The sequence below is a fragment of the Nerophis ophidion genome, linkage group LG19 (genome assembly GCF_033978795.1).
Source record: "Nerophis ophidion isolate RoL-2023_Sa linkage group LG19, RoL_Noph_v1.0, whole genome shotgun sequence".
NCBI classification, from domain to species: domain Eukaryota; kingdom Metazoa; phylum Chordata; class Actinopteri; order Syngnathiformes; family Syngnathidae; genus Nerophis; species Nerophis ophidion.
This window is the reverse complement of record NC_084629.1, coordinates 26,551,832-26,568,671: the sequence shown is the minus strand read 5'-3', so window position 1 is coordinate 26,568,671 and position 16,840 is coordinate 26,551,832. Positions and strand designations below refer to the sequence as shown.

The 16,840-nt window shown below is 42.8% G+C and overlaps 1 protein-coding gene across 8 annotated transcripts in view; it reads left to right on the top strand.

The window, feature by feature from the left end:
• usp9 (ubiquitin specific peptidase 9) overlaps positions 1 to 16,840 on the top strand; it is a 101,760-nt gene continuing 84,920 nt past the window's right edge. For 6 of the 8 annotated variants that reach the window (XM_061879690.1, XM_061879687.1, XM_061879688.1 and 3 more), the window contains exon 1: positions 9,548 to 10,083. The gene's annotated coding sequence lies outside the window, so the exon portion shown is untranslated. Of the gene's footprint in view, positions 380 to 9,547; positions 10,084 to 16,840 lie in introns of those variants that run through there. The other 2 variants (XM_061879684.1, XM_061879689.1) reach the window with 2 other exon arrangements.

Here is a 16,840-nt window from a genome sequence, read left to right as displayed (position 1 = left end):
ATTTGTTTAGCCGACTTAATCACATCGTGTAAAACAGAGCGAGGTGGAAGTTGATGTACGAATAATGTATGTTGCGTGTATCGTATTGAAGTGGGCTACCAGAGTCTACGGGAGGACCACAACCACGTCCGTATTTTCACACAAAGATGATACGCACTTGAACATCACAGACTTTAAAGAGTCCACTAAAGGCACCTTTATGTGAAATCGTTGTTGTTGTTGTCGCTGAAGGCAAGACGAGGGTGCGCACGCACACGTCATGACAGATCAGCAGCATTGACACGCTGCGAGCCGACATTTGACCATCGTTCATTGTGTCGCCGTCAACTTTCACTTTGCTGTCCTTCTCTGCGGCGCAGGAGCGGTGCGAACTAACCAGGTTGGCGACACCTTTTTATTAACATTACACACGACATGCTCATGGCACAGGTGGAGATGTTGTGGCGTGTATGGCTTTAAAATGTAACAATACTTCAAAAATGTTTCGTCTGACAGGTTCTTCTCGTGTCTGTTGATGGCTTGCAAACCGTTTTATAAGCTCCTTAGCACTACCAAGTGGATGGGAGCTGATGTATATAATCAAATGGTTGTGTCAAACTGGTTGTTGACTAGCACTTGCCCCAAATAGCTTCATCCACCTCAGTAGAATAGAATAGAATGGACATTATTGTCATTATATTTGCATATAACGAGATTAAAGACTCCAATTTAAGGTGCGGTAGGGGGAACAAATACGGGCACAAGAGGTAATAAAGGAAAAACTAACAATTAAAATAAACAGACTACTATCCAATGGAAATAATAAGCAATCCTGTACAATATACAAAACACTATAGACATACAAAATACTGTACAATATAAGTAATAAATAACAATCATTGTCGGACGTATTGCACTCGAAGGGTAGTATTGCACAGTAGGGTATTAGATTAGGATATTGTATAGGGGTATTGTATAGGGTACCTACTGTATTCATGGTCAGCAAACCTAAACAAACTTCCACAAACACTCTCGCTATACAACATTGTCCGAATCAATCGCTCAATTGATTCGGACACTGCTGTATAGCTGGAGGTTTGTCTATCAATACATTATTAATTAATAAGGCACTGCTTTAATGTATTTTTCCCTGTTTTGTTGGTACCCTAAAAACTTTAATGCCCAAATGCCCACATTTTTTCCTAGGAAACTCATAATTAAAGCCCAGATATAAGTTTTTTTTATCTTACATTGGGGGTGTTTAACCCTTCGATAAGATGGCGACTTGTCCAGGGTGTAATCGCCTTCCGCCCGATTGTAGCTGAGATAGGCACCAGCGCCCCCCGCGACCCCAAAGGGAATAAGCGGTACAAAATGGATGGATGGGGGTGTTAAACGTTTTCCAGGTCAAGGATTCCCAAATGGAGCAGGGACCTCCTACTTAAATATATTGTGTTTTAAAGGAGTCGTATTATATTAACCTCTGCATGATATTCAAATTTTTGGATTTTTACATGTATTTTTAGCACGTCAAAAATGTGTACTGGGAACCGGCGCGATGTTGTGACGTTGCATCTGGAATGATCCAGGTGCCAGGAAATGCATATTGCAAGGACTTTCTTCATATAGAAAAAACAAACATTATTAAAAAAACAAACATCAGCGTATAACCAAAACAGAATTTAAGTCAATCAGCCCCTTAAAGGGAACCAATATGTTTCTACATTTAAAACACTTCCTTATGGTCTATGGTTCTTTGTCAAAATGTTGCATAGATTGTTTTACACACCGTTTTAAAGACGCTTTTTGACCGTCTCTTTGGCATGCGCTGTTTTGTCTTATTTACCTCTCTCAACTTCGACAGCGTCTTCTCCCCGTCATCCATGATGTATTTTTTAGTGCTTCCATATTGAGTCTAAGTTTCAGCTAATTTTTATTAGAAATGGCAACAGCGGAGGATGCATGTGCATGTACGAGCCAGTCTGCCCTACAACAAGACGATAGAGAAAAAGAAGTTATTTGACCACAGTGTCGGACTACAATGGAGGACTAGCAAAAAAAGCACTTTGCGTAAATCTCTTCCATATATGGATGATCCGCTGAAGTCACTGACTGACAAAAACGTCACCAATGCGGAAAATCCCAAAATGGCTCAAAGGAAGGAAAGAATGTTTTTTAAATAACCTCCCCAATTCCTTCACGGTTTGAGTTCAAATCTTACTTATGTAGATCTCAAATACACAACAGCAGGTACCAATAAATAAGAAAACTTTATTTTCCATAATTAGGGCTCTTTTAAATTAAAATTTTCCCTTGTTATTGTGCAATAATAAGACATTCTAATAATACGGTACAGAGCGGCAAATCACTAGTTGGAAACTAGCACGCTAATCACTAGCTGGCCACTACCTTGGTGATCACCCGCTTGCAATGCTCTTAAGTAGCTACTAGCGTGTTAAGCGGTAGCTGGCAACTAGTACGCCTATTGTTAGCTGGCCACTAGCGTGCTAATCATTAGCCACCTGGCAACCAGAGAGCTAATTGCTAGCTACTTTAAATGACATCATGCATATAATATAAATATTCACTGCCAGTTTTAAACTACACTACAGTGTGTTGGAATGTTAATGTGTATTTAAACAAATATTTGATTTGTGGAAAAATAGCAGAAGCAATATGAAGTGAAGTATATTTGTATAGCGCTTTTTCTCAAGTGACTCAAAGCGCTTTACATAGTGAAACCCAATATCTAATTTTTACAATTAAACCAGTGTGGGTGGCACTGAGAGCAGGTGGGTAACGTGTCTTGCCCAAGGACACAACGGCAGTGACTAGGATGGCGGAAGCGGGGATCAAACCTGCAACCCTCAAGTTGCTGGCACGGCCACTCTACCAACCGAGCTATCATGTTCGTCCTTCGTTTTCGAAGATGACCAGGTGACTTCATGTTGATTTGTGTGGTTGATGAGGCCGATCCTTGCACAGAATGACCGGCTGCAGTGAGGGCAGGTTATGGCTGGGGGGTGGCTGGCTGAGAGGGAGGAAGAGTCTCTGGTCTTGCGGAGCTTTCGCTTCTGTTCGGCTTCATGGATGTGATTTTCCTCGAAGTCTGCTACACCATGCCAGACTGCAGAGTGCCAGTTTGAACGGTGTTGGGCAACGGCTTTTTCAGGTCTCTGGGTCCAGACCACAGCCCTTGAGACTGGTCTTTAGGGTGTCCTTAAAGCGTTTCCGCTGTCCGCCGCGTAAGCGCTTTCCATGGTGCAGTTCACCGTACAGAAGCATTTTTGGTAGGCGTTCGTTTGACATACGGCAGACATGGCCAGCCCATCTCAGCGCGGAACGCTTGAGGATGGCATAGATGCTCTCCATCTCAGCCCTGTGGAGGACCTCAGTGTCTGGGATCTTGTCCTGCCACCTGATATTGAGCAGCTTCCTCAGGGATCTCATGTGGAAGGCGTTAAGTTGTTTAGCATGCTGGCTGTATACAGTCCAGGTCTCACAGGCATACAGCAGGGCGGGTAGGACAACAGCACGATAGACCTTTAGTTTGGTCCGTAGGCTGAGCCCTCTGCGCTCCCAGACAGAACTGCGGAGTCGGCCGAATGCAGCACTTCCATGCGCTATCCTAAGGATGACTTCCTCGTCGATGTTGCCCATGCGTGACAAGGTGCTACCCAGGTAGACAAACTTTTCAGCAGCTTTGAGGTCTTCACCATTCACGCTGACGAGGGGTTCAGTGTACGGGTCTCCAGGAGCGGGTTGATGCATCACATCTGTTTTCTTTGTACTGATGGTGAGTCCAAAGTCTGAGCATGCTGCGGCGAAGCTGTTCATGCTCAGTTGCATTTCCAGCTTGTTGGAAGCATTCAAGACACAGTCATATGCAAAGAGGAAGTCGTGAACCTTGGTGGCCTTTACTTTTGTTTTTGCCTGAAGTCTTCGCAGATTAAACAGCTTGCCATCAGTACGGTAGCGCAGGTCTATCCCCATATCTCCAGACCGGAAAGCATCTGTGAGCATGGCTGAGAACATCATGCTGAACAGAGTGGGTGCCAGAACACAGCCTTGTTTGACTCCAACTTTATTAGCCTGAACTAAGATTGAGTAAGGTCTTTGTGTTAAAAAATACCCTCTTTGTGATTTAACACGTTTTTAAATGATTTAAAAAGGTTTTAAACTGTATTATTGAATATGATTAAAATCCAGAGTAAGATTACTAATTCAATGTTAATATTTAAGTGGGCTCCGGACCTCTCTGTAGTGGAAAAGTTTGGCCCCGAAGTCAAAAAGGTTAAGAAACCCTGCCTTGGGAAATAGGTGCAAATGTGCTTCATTGTCCCGACTCTCCAAATATAAAAATACAAACACAATTGAATACATGCAACTGGAAAATGTTGCAGGATTTAAAAAAAATGCTGCAATGACATAATTTAAATATTTATTCATTTATTTATTTATTTTTTAGGAAAAAATGCTGCAAATGACAAAAACATTTGTTATTTTGCATTTGTGCATGCATAAGCGCGGTCAGTGACAAGACTCCCAAAGCCAAACTAATTCCATGGGCAGACAAGCAATTTTTATACAATATAATCATTAAACTTTGAAAAATAAGACTTTAAAATATAATTGTTTTAACATTTGTTCTTTTTATACCACAGATAGTAACATCCAGTTGTATTATTGTCATATTCTTAATTTTAAAACATGTAATAACTATTGCGCAAGTTGCACTTTTCAAACAAATATTTGGAATTTATTCTGTTCCAATGCTCTTTATTACATCTCAGCTGGTCAACAAGTGTGAATGCACCCTCAATAAACATTTTGAGCAGGAACAAACTAGAAATATAAGCATGCCAGACCGGATACAGCAAGGCAAAGTGTCATACCCCAACAGGATGTTAGCAGACAAGACAGAGTAAATAAATACAAATTAGACATCCTAAATCTAATACTAAAAAGACTAGCACAATCATGGTGGCCCATGGCTGTCAAAGTGAAGGCCAAGGGTCTCTAATACAGGGGTTTCGAACTCGTTTTCATTGAGGGCAACATCGCAGTTATGGCTGTCCTCAGAGGGCCGCCTGTTACAGTTAATAGTATATGATAAAAATGTATAAGGATTTGCCCCATGATATTACATTACATTACATTACACTATAATTACTCGGAATTTTACTGCATAACTTTTAATGGCTTCACGGTGGCAGAGGGGTTAGTGCGTCTGCCTCACAATACAAAGTTCCTGCAGTTCGGGGTTCAAATCCAGGCTCGGGATCTTTCTGTGTGGAGTTTGCATGTTCTCCCCGTGAATGCGTGGGTTCCCTCCGGGTACTCCGGCTTCCTCCCACCTCCAAAGACATGCACCTGGGGATAGGTTGATTGGCAACACTAAATTGGCCCTAGTGTGTGAATGTGAGTGTGAATGTTGTCCGTCTATTTGTGTTGGCCCTGCGATGAGGTGGCGACTTGTCCAGGGTGTACCCCGCTTTCCGCCCGATTGTAGCTGAGATAGGCGCCAGCGCCCCCCGCGACCCCGAAAGGGAATAAGCGGTAGAAAATGGATGGATGGATGGAACTTCTAATGGTTTTTACAGCATACATATCAATGGAACAGGAAAACGGTACCACTTTTTTTCATGGCAACTGAGCTGCCATTTTTTTTTACTGTAAAATCTATGGTTGTTGGTTTTTAGTGTATTACTGTAAATGTAAAAACGGTACCAAAATATTTTTTTTACGGGAGAAGAAAATTGGCACTTCAGTCGCTAGAATTTTGCTGTAAAGTCTGTGGTTATTTTTACTGTGTATAATTTGACGAACACTTTGTCGAAAGTCCAACAGATATTTAAGTATTTTTATCTTAACAAAAAATGCTTTTGGAATGTATGATATTTTGTTGCATTATTAAATAATATTAAAGTTTAAAAGATATGCAGCTATGCATATCGAGGGTATGCATTCAGTACATCAATTTTCTACTGCTTGTTACTTTCGGGGTCACGGGGGTGCTGGTGCCTATCTCAGCTGCATTCGGGCGGTAGGCGGTGTACACCCTGGACAAGTCACCACCTCATCGCAGGGCCAACACAACATTCACACTCACGTTAACACACTAGGGCCCATTTAGTGTTGCCAATCAACCTATCCCCAGGTGCATGTCTTTGGAGGTGGGAGGAAGCCGGAGTACCCGGAGGGAACCCATGCAGCCACGGGGAGAACATGCAAACTCCAAAAAGAAAAACCCGAACCTGGGGATCAAACCCAGAACCTTGGTATTGTGAGGCACATGCACTAACCCCTGTCGCACCGTGCTGCATCCAGTACATCCATAACATCCATATTATACCACTTGTCCGTTTCGGGGTCGCGGGGGGTGCTGTAGCCTATCTCAGCTGCATTCGGCGGAAGGCAGGTTACACCCTGGACAAGTCACTATCTCATCTCAGGGCCAACACAAATAGACAACATTCACATACTAGGGCATGTCTTTGGAGGTGGGTAGAAGCCGGAGTACCCGGAGGGAACCCATGCAGTCACGGAGAGAACATGCAAACTCCACGCAGAAAGATCCCGAGCCCGGGATTGATCCCAGGACTACTCAGGACCTTCGTATTGTGAGGCAGACGCACTAACCCCTTTTTCCCACCGTGCTGCCCGCATTCAATACATGTAATTTTTTAATGTCAAAATGGAAAGAACAAACACATTTAGCAAGAAAAGATTCTTTATTAAAGCATATTATTTCCAGGCTTTTGTAGGCCACGAAAAATAAAGTGGGGGGCCACCCCCGGTTTCAAGCGAAATAAGTGCTCGCCGCGAAATAAGTGCCCAAGCGTGTCAGGGTATATATTTAGCGCCTTAAGTGCAAAATATATGCCCACCCTATTGTATAAAGTGTGTATGGGACGGCTTGCTAAATAAGTGCCCCTGTTGCCTCAGTGAGAGTGCATACAAGGTATACTCATTAGTTAAACTTGGATTTGCGGGCGAAATGAGTTTCCTCCGCCGGGTGGCGGGGTTCTCCCTTAGAGATAGGGTGAGAAGCTCTGTCACCCAACAGGAACTCAAAGTAAAGCCGCTGCTCCTCCACATCGAGAGGAGCCAGATGAGGTTGTTCAGACATCTGGTCAGGATGCCACCTGAATGCCTCCCGAGGGAGGTGTTTAGGGCACATCCAACCGGTAGGAGGCCAAGGGGAAGACCCAGGACATGTTGGGAAGACTATGTCTCCCGGCTGGCCTGGGAATGCCTCGGGATCCCCCGGGAAGAGCTACACGAAGTGGCTGGGGAGAGGGAAGTCTGGGCTTCCCTGCTTAGGCTGCTGCCCCCGTGACCCGACCTTGGATAAGCGGAAGAAGATGGATGGATGGATGGATGGATGGATTTGCTGATATTGTTAGCTAAAAGAAAAAACATATCATACCAAAGTTACTGTGATATATATTGTCTTAGGACGGTTGTCAGTCCACACAAACAAAACAAATCTTCAGAGTCTAGCTCAGTGGTTCTTAACCTTGTTGGAGGTACCGAACCCCACCAGTTTGATACCCGCATTCACCGAACCCTCCTTTTTTTTCAAATTTCAAGACCATGTTATATGTTTTTGGTAACACTTTAGTACGGGGAACGTATTTTAAGTAACAAAGACTTAATTTAGAGTTTTTTGGACACTCTGGGAACATATTCTAAGTAACAGAGACTTAATTTAAAGTTATTTGGTTAGGGTTCGGGTTAGGGTTATAATAAGACCATGCCGAATAAGGCAATAATAAGTACTTAATAATGACTTGTTAAGAGCCAATATGTAACTAATTTTTATGTTAATAAGCAACTAATTAATGGTGAATATGTTCCCCATACTAAAGTGTTACCATGTTTTTTTTACTGGTGCACAAAATAAACCGTGCATGAACATCACATGTTCAAACAACAGAACCAGCACAGTGCATTAACTCACAACAAATTACACACCTGCAAATCAGTCTGATTTCTGCTTTTGCCCTATCTGTAATACGCTGATAGGGATACGTTTTTATTTACACGATGAGTCGGGTGTGTCTTGACCTCTGCCGAACCCCTGAGCCTGACTCACCGAACGCCTAGGGTTCGATCGAACCCTAGGGTTCGATCGAACCCAGGTTAAGAACCACTGGTCTAGCTAAATCACTACTAGGATGGTCTCTCTTTCGCTACACACATGTTGGTTTGTCAATAACGCCGCCCTGCCAAAAAACTGCCCGGCTGGTCACTGCGCACTGGACTGCGCAGGTGTGCGCATGTGCACACTCCCCCCTGTGCACTTACTTCGCTGGGCACAAATTTGGCGTCACGCCGTGCACTGAGTTTAAAGGCCTACTTAAATGAGATTTTCTTATTTAAACGGGGATAGCAGGTCCATTCTATATGTCATACTTGATCATTTTGCGATATTGCCATATTTTTGCTGAAAGGATTTAGTAGAGAACATCCACGCTAAAGTTTGCAACTTTCGGTGCTAAGAGAAATGCCCTGCCTCTACCGGAAGTCGCAGACGCTGACGTCACATGTTTGATGGCTCCTCACATATTCACATTGTTTTTAATGGGAGCCTCCAACAAAAAGTGTTATTCGGACTGAGAAAACAACAATTTCCCCATTAATTTGAGCGAGGATGGAAAATTTGTGTTTGAGGATATTGATAGCGACGGACTACAAAAAAAAAAGTTAAAAACAAAAAAAACAAACGCGATTGCATTGGGACGGATTCCGATGTTTTTAGTCACATTTACTAGGTTAATTCTGGGAAATCCCTTATCTTTCTATTGTGTTGCTAGTGTTTTAGTGAGTTAAATAGTACCTGATAGTCGGAAGGGTGTCTCCACGGGTGTCTTGACGCGCAGTGTCTCAGGGGAGTCGACGGCAGCTATGGACGGCACAAGCTCAGCTTTTCTCCGGTAAGAACTGACTTTTTAACCACAATTTTGTCACCGAAACCTGCTGGTTGACATTCGGTTGGGATTCATGTTGGCTTGACCACTCTCTGATCCATAGGAAAGTTTCACCTCCAGGAATTTTAAACAAGGAATCACCGTGTGTTTGTGTGGCTAAAGGCTAAAGCTTCCCAACTCCATCTTTCTACTGTGACTTCTCCAATTTTAATTGAACAAATTGCAAAAGATTCAACAACACAGATCTCCAAAATACTGTGTAATTATGCCGTTAAAGCAGACGACCTTTAGCTGTGTGTGTGCGCAGCGCTCATATTTCCTTAAAACCCGTGACGTCTTGCGTACACGTCATCATTACACAACATTTTCAAGACGAAACTCTCTGGAAATTTAAAATTGTAATTTAGTAAACTAAAAAGGCCGTATTGGCATGTGTTGCAATGGTAATATTTCATCATTGATATATAAACTATCAGACTGCATGGTCAATAGTAGTGGGTTTCAGTAGGCCTTTGAGCTTGATACAAGTTTACACCGAGTTGTAAACTTTCGAGTATCATTGAACGCACCATCAAAGCAGAATGGGCGTGGCCTCGTCCCAGTGGCTGACCTCAGAGCGGCCATGTTGTTTCGGTGAAACTACGGAGTAGAGCAGCAAAGGTCTACTCGGAGCCGGACTCCACTCAGCCTGAAGCAGACTCGGCAGCAGTTAAATGCACTTTCCGTTCAGCTGATGTTGTGTTGACTTGAGGGGGGCCGCTCCTCCGCATCTCTCCTACGGACGAGGCCGACGCTTTTTGGACTTTGTCTGGCTTTTTTTTTTTGGCCCATTTTTTTTTTTTAAACGGGAGCAAGCTGGCGCTTCCGCCATGTTGATTGAAGTTGTGTTTGTGCGGAGAGTGCCGGCCCTGGGAGCCAAGTGACAAGCCCGCACATTTGCTCGACAGTCAGTCGGGGGGCTGTTACTGCGCCGGTGACGCAGGAAAAACACCCAGAAGCCAAGAGTCGTGGGGGGGGGAGACGTTGGAATTAAAAGAAGAGATCTTTAGGTGACCCCCCGTCTGCGAGAAACCGTCACCGACACGGGCCCACCTTTATGTAACACGCCGCCGCTAAAGGTTTGGACGGAGCCCGGCAATAGAAGAGGGGAAGTCCGATCAAATTCCTGGTGAGTTGCTGGCTAACTAGCACTGCACGCTATAGACGGGGGTCGTTAGCTTAGCTACTACGTTACTTTCTCTTGCATTTTCTTACGTTAATTCGTGTGTCATGTTGCCTTCACGCCTCGCCGAGGCTTTTTTTTTTTATAAATGTCAAAGCTACAAAAAGTGAAATTAGTTAGTGCTCAAACCGCAACCGGTGTTTTCTTTTTTACATTTTATTTCCAATACTGACTGTGGAGCTAGCATGCCAGCGCTGTCGGCGGTGTCTACCAACTGAGACAATGTTATAAATGACACTATTAATCTATTTATTGTATGGCAAAGTTGTACGTCTCGATTGCCATCATGTGTATTTGATGCAAATAGTGCAAGGGAATCGGCCACCCGAGTCAAACTTGATATTTGTTAGGTGGTACAAGTACTGTGGGCTTTCAGGAAATAGACGACTCCTATTGAGTTCTGTATACAGTTTATTCACCGTTCCTTTCTGTGACGTGTATACGTGTGCTGCCAAGAGCACACAAACTGGGCAAATATGGTGACATTTTTAGTCCTATTAGTTTTTCCAAATACAAACAGGCTACCTTAATTCCGGACGTTAAACTAACTGTTAGCAGCGTCCGTTAGCACGTCCGAGGCTAATAACTATGGGGAAATGGCGACTCTGTCCGAGAGCAACTCGGTCACCCGGGATGGAACCACCTAAGAGTACCATGTTGTGTTCGGTAGCTGTTGGGGCCACATCTATTATATGTATTCCCTGGCACTGCGGTCTACATTTTTGAGGGGGGCGGTTAACGTATGCCAGGCCCCGAGCGGATATGATGATGAGGCCTGCACGTATCAACGTAATTCGCTTTTGACGACTAGGCCTGCCGACGAGTCCGCAGCTCGGCTGTTTTTTATTTTGTATTTTTTTGGGGTGGATCGTCATTTGCACGATTTGCCAACTCAAGAGATCAACTATGTAAGACATTTGTCATTGTTCCTTTTATTATGACTTGTTCTTATCTGTTGTGACCGCTCGCTGACATGGACGTTAATTCGACACCGATTCGGTGTAAATGCACGAATGTTGTAAAGCCGGTTCAGTTCTCTCTTGGCCGGCAGCAGTTGCACTCAGCATGAAGTTTGTTCTAGAATAAGCCTAACAGGGACGTCAGGTGGGCTGCTCAACATATTCCAACGACAAGTGGAGGGGGGTGTCAGTAGAATGTTCTAGCTTCTTGTAAAATGAACACACAAAAGCAGGATAGATAAAAGACCAATGCATTCCTATGATGCAAAAGTTGCTAGCCCTAATTTTTGATCGGGAACCCACAGGAGGCTTTTTCTGTGGTTAAAGGCCTACTGAAAATAGATTTTCTTATTTAAACGTGGATAGCAGGTCCATTCTATGTGTCGTACTTGATCATTTCGCGATATTGCCATATTTTTGCTGAAAGGATTTAGTAGAAAACATCCACGATAAAGTTTGCAACTTTCGGTGCTAAGAGAAATGCCCTGCCTCTACCGGAAGTCGCAGACGATGACTTCACATGTTTGATGGCTCCTCACATATTCATTGTTTTTAATGGGAGCCTCCGACAAAAAGTGCTATTCGGACCGAGAAAACAACAATTTCCCCTTAAATTTGAGCGAGGATGAAAGATTTGTGTTTGAGGATATTGATAGCGACAGATTAGAAAAAAAAAAGAAAAAACGCGATTGCATTGGGACGGATTCCGATGTTTTTAGTCACATTTACTAGGTTAATTCTGGGAAATCCCTTATCCGTTGCAAGTGTTTTAGTGAGTTTAATATTACCCGATAGTCGGAAGGGTGTCTCCACGGGTGTCTAGACGCGCAGTGTCTCGGGAGTCGACGGCAGCTATGGACGACACAAGCTCAGCTTTTCTCCGGTAAGAACTGACTTTTTAACCACAATTTTCTCACCGAAACCTGCTGGTTGACATGTGGTCGGGATTCATGTTCTCTTGACCGCGCTCTGATCCATAGGAAAGTTTCATCTCCAGGGATTTTAAACAAGGTATCACCGTGTGGCTAAAGGCTAAAGCTTCCCAACTTCATCTTTCTACTGTGACTTCTCCAATATTAATTGAACAAATTGCAAAAGATTCAGCAGCACAGATGTCCAAAAAACTGTGTAATTATGCAGTTAAAGCAGACGACATTTAGCTGTGTGTGTGCGCAGCACTCATACTTCCTAAAAACCTGTGACGTCTTGCGTACACGTCATCATTACACGACGTTTCGAAGACGAAACTCACGGGAAATTTAAAATTGTAATTTAATAAACTAAAAAGGCAGTATTGGCATGTGTTGCAATGTTAATATTTCATAATTGATTCATAAACTATCAGACTGCGTGGTGGGTAGTAGTGGGTTTCAGTAGGCCTTTAAAAAAAAAAACATTCTTAGACCGTCTAAGGGTGTGATCTTCAGATAAACAATATTTACAGTTTTCGTATTTAAGTGCAGTCGTAAACAATATTTACAGTTGTCGTATTTAAGTGCCGCGACAGCTCTTGTCGCGTGCCGTAATGCCCTAAAAAATTGACCAGCATCGACGGCAAGAACATGCCATCGCCCTTGACTTTTTACTTATTAACGGACAATTGTGATGTAATTGTTTGGTCGCATAAATTTGATAAAAACACCCCAAAGTTACTTTCTTTCTTACATTTTCAACTGTTTAAGACATCGCATAATTAATGTTAATCGGCATAAACAACATAGGTGCAGCCATTTCGGAGGGAACACGATGTCCATTTTTTCCCAGATGTATGTTTATGATTTATATATTTGTATGTGTGTGTGTGTATATATATAAGGGGGGTAACGTACACAAACATTTCGGTTCGGTGTGTACCTCGGTTTAGAGGTCACGGTTTGGTTCATTTTCGGTACAGTAAGAAAACAACAAAATATAAATTTTTTGGTTATTTACCAAATTTGCAAAATATTCAATCTTGGGTAGGTCAATATTTCATAGTAACATTGATTTTGATTCAATATTATGTTTTGTGCAATGACAGTTTGAAAGAGAGAAAAAACAGCTTTGTTTTATTAGTCAACATTGCAACTTTTTCTAAATTACATGTAGCCTTTAAGCTTTTTTTATTTCACTTTTGTTATGTTTTTGTTTATTTTAATAGTATTTTTAGAATGTGCCATGGACCTTTAAAACAATAGCTGTGGGCACCCCTGCTATAGATAATAAAAAATAAAATTTGATAAATCTATGGGTAAAAAGCAGAGCCTGGCGACGCATGCGCGTTTATCATAACTCTCTCGCTCTCTCTGTCTCTGCCCCTCCCTCACGAATGTTGCTGCGTGCACAATTTTTGTTTTTAACCCCGAGCGTACATTGAAAATACACGCAACCCTAACTTAAAATGCCGGACATTTGAGGCATTAAAGGAACTCCACCCGGACAGCTATGCAAAAGAGGACACATCCGCTGAAAAGAGGACATCTGGTCAGTCTATCGTAGCCCGGTCCCTGCTAACAGGCGGTGTGTTGTGCCTCGGTGTGCATTGTTTACACAACGATTGGTACGCTACTTAATATGTCCGTGTGGGAACTTGTTCGATACACCTCCGAATCGGACCGAAACCCCCGGACTGAAACGGTTCAATATGAATACACGTACCCTAACCGTTGGAAAAAATCAATTCGACTGCGTTGTGCGATTCAGAATCGATTCTCATTTTTAAAAAATCGATTTAAAAAAAATAAATAATAATAATTAAAAAAATTTTTTTTTATCAATCCAACAAAACAATACACAGCAATACCATAACAATGCAATCCAATTCCAAAACCAAACCTGACCCAGCAACACTCAGAACTGCAATAAACAGAGCAATTGAGGAGACACAAACACGACACAAAATAAACCAAAAGTAGTGAAACAAAAATGAATATTATCAACAACAGTATCAATATTAGTTATAATTTCAGCATAGCAGTGATTAAATATCCCTCATTGACATTAAGTAGTGAAACTAAAATGAATATTATCAACAACAGTATCAACATTAGTTATAATTTCAGCATAGCAGTGATTAAAAATCCCTCTGACATTATCATTAGACATTTATAAATAAAACAAAAAAATAACAGTGTCACAGTGGCTTACACTTGCATCGGATCTCATAAGCTTGACAACACACTGTGTCCTATGTTTTCACAAAGATAAAATAAGTAAAACATTTTGGTTTGTTTAATAGTTAAAAAAAATTACATTATTGGAATCAGTTGATAAAACGTTGTCCTTTACAATTATAAAAGCTTTTTTTTTTTTTTAAATCAACTACTCTGCTAGCATGTCAGCAGACTGGGGTAGATCCTGCTGAAATCCTATGTATTGAATGAATACAGAATCGTTTCGAGTCGGAAAAATATAGTTTTTGAGTCGAGAATCGAATCGAAAAAATCGATATATTATCGAATCGTGACCCCAAGAATCGATATTGAATCGAATCGTGGGACGCCCAAAGATTCACAGCCCTAATGTGTGTGTGTGTGTGTGTGTGTGTGTGTGTGTGTGTGTGTGTGTGTGTGTGTGTGTGTGTATATATATATATACACACACACACACATATATTATATATATATATATGTATGTATATGTGTGTGTGTGTATATATATATATATGTATGTGTGTGTGTATGTATATGGGCGGCATGGCGTAGTGGGTAGAGTGGCCGTGCCAGAAACCTGAGGGTTGCAGGTTCGCTTCCCGCCTATTGACATCCAAATCGCTGCCGTTGTGTCCTTGGGCAGGACACTTCACCCTTGCCCCCAGTGCTGCTCACACTGGTGAATGAATCAATCAATCAATCAATGTTTACTTATATAGCCCTAAATCACTAGTGTCTCAAAGGGCTGCACAAACCACCACGACATCCTCGGTAGGCCCACATAAGGGCAAGGAAAACTCACACCCAGTGGGACATCGGTGACAATAATGACCCAGTGGGACGTCGGTGACAATAATGACCCAGTGGGACGTCGGTGACAATAATGACTATGAGAACCTTAGAGAGGAGGAAAGCAATGGATGTCGAGCGGGTCTAACATGATACTGTGAAAGTTCAATCCACAATGGATCCAACACAGTCGCGAGAGTTCAGTCCAAAGCGGATCCAACACAGCAGCGAGAGTCCCGTTCACAGCGGAGCCAGCAGGAAACCATCCCAAGCGGAGGCGGATCAGCAGCGCAGAAATGTCCCCAGCCGATACACAGGCAAGCAGTACATGGCCACCGGATCGGACCGGACCCCCTCCACAAGGGAGAGTGGGACATAGAAGAAAAAGAAAAGAAACGGCAGATCAACTGGTCTAAAAAGGCAGTCTATTTAAAGGCTAGAGTATACAAATGAGTTTTAAGGTGAGACTTAAATGCTTCTACTGAGGTGGCATCTCGAACTGTTACCGGGAGGGCATTCCAGAATATTGGAGCCCGAACGGAAAACGCTCTATAGCCCGCAGACTTTTTTTGGGCTTTGGGAATCACTGACAAGCCGGAGTCCTTTGAACGCAGATTTCTTGCCGGGACATATGGTACAATACAATCGGCAAGATAGGATGGAGCTATACCGCGTAGTATTTTAAACGTAAGTAGTAAAACCTTAAAGTCACATCTTAAGTGCACAGGAAGCCAGTGCAGGTGAGCCAGTACAGGCGTAATGTGATCAAACTTTCTTGTTCTTGTCAAAAGTCTAGCAGCCGCACTTTGTACCAACTGTAATCTTTTAATGCTAGACATGGGGAGACCCGAAAATAATACTGTGAAAGTTCAATCCACAATGGATCCAACACAGTCGCGAGAGTCCAGTCCAAAGCGGATCCAACACAGCAGCGAGAGTCCCGTTCACAGCGGAGCTAGCAGGAAACCATCCCAAGCGGAGGCGGATCAGCAGCGCAGAGATGTCCCCAGCCGATACACAGGCAAGCAGTACATGGCCACCGGATCGGACCGGACCCCCTCCACAAGGGAGAGTGGGACATAGAAGAAAAAGAAAACAAACGGCAGATCAACTGGTCTAAAAGGAGTCTATTTAAAGGCTACAGTATACAAATGAGTTTTAAGGTGAGACTTAAATGCTTCTACTGAGGTGGCATCTCGAACTGTTACCGGGAGGGCATTCCAGAGTACTGGAGCCCGAACGGAAAACGCTCTATAGCCCGCAGACTTTTTTTGGGCTTTGGGAATCACTGACAAGCCGGAGTCCTTTGAACGCAGATTTCTTGCCGGGACATATGGTACAATACAATCGGCAAGATAGGATGGAGCTATACCGTGTAGTATTTTATACGTAAGTAGTAAAACATTAAAGTCACATCTTAAGTGCACAGGAAGCCAGTGCAGGTGAGCCAGTACAGGCGTAATGTGATCAAACTTTCTTGTTCTTGTCAAAAGTCTAGCAGCCGCATTTTGTACCAACTGTAATCTTTTAATGCTAGACATGGGGAGACCCGAAAATAATACGTTACAGTAGTCGAGGCGAGACGTAACAAACGCATGGATAATGATCTCAGTGTCTTTAGTGGACAGAATGGAGCGAATTTTAGCGATATTACGGAGATGAAAGAAGGCCGTTTTAGTAACGCTTTTAATGTGTGCCTCAAAGGAGAGAGTTGGGTCGAAGATAATACCCAGATTCTTTACCGTGTCGCCTTGTTTAATTGTTTGGTTGTCAAATGTTAGAGTTGTATTATTAAATAGAGTTCGGTGTCTAGCAGGACCGATA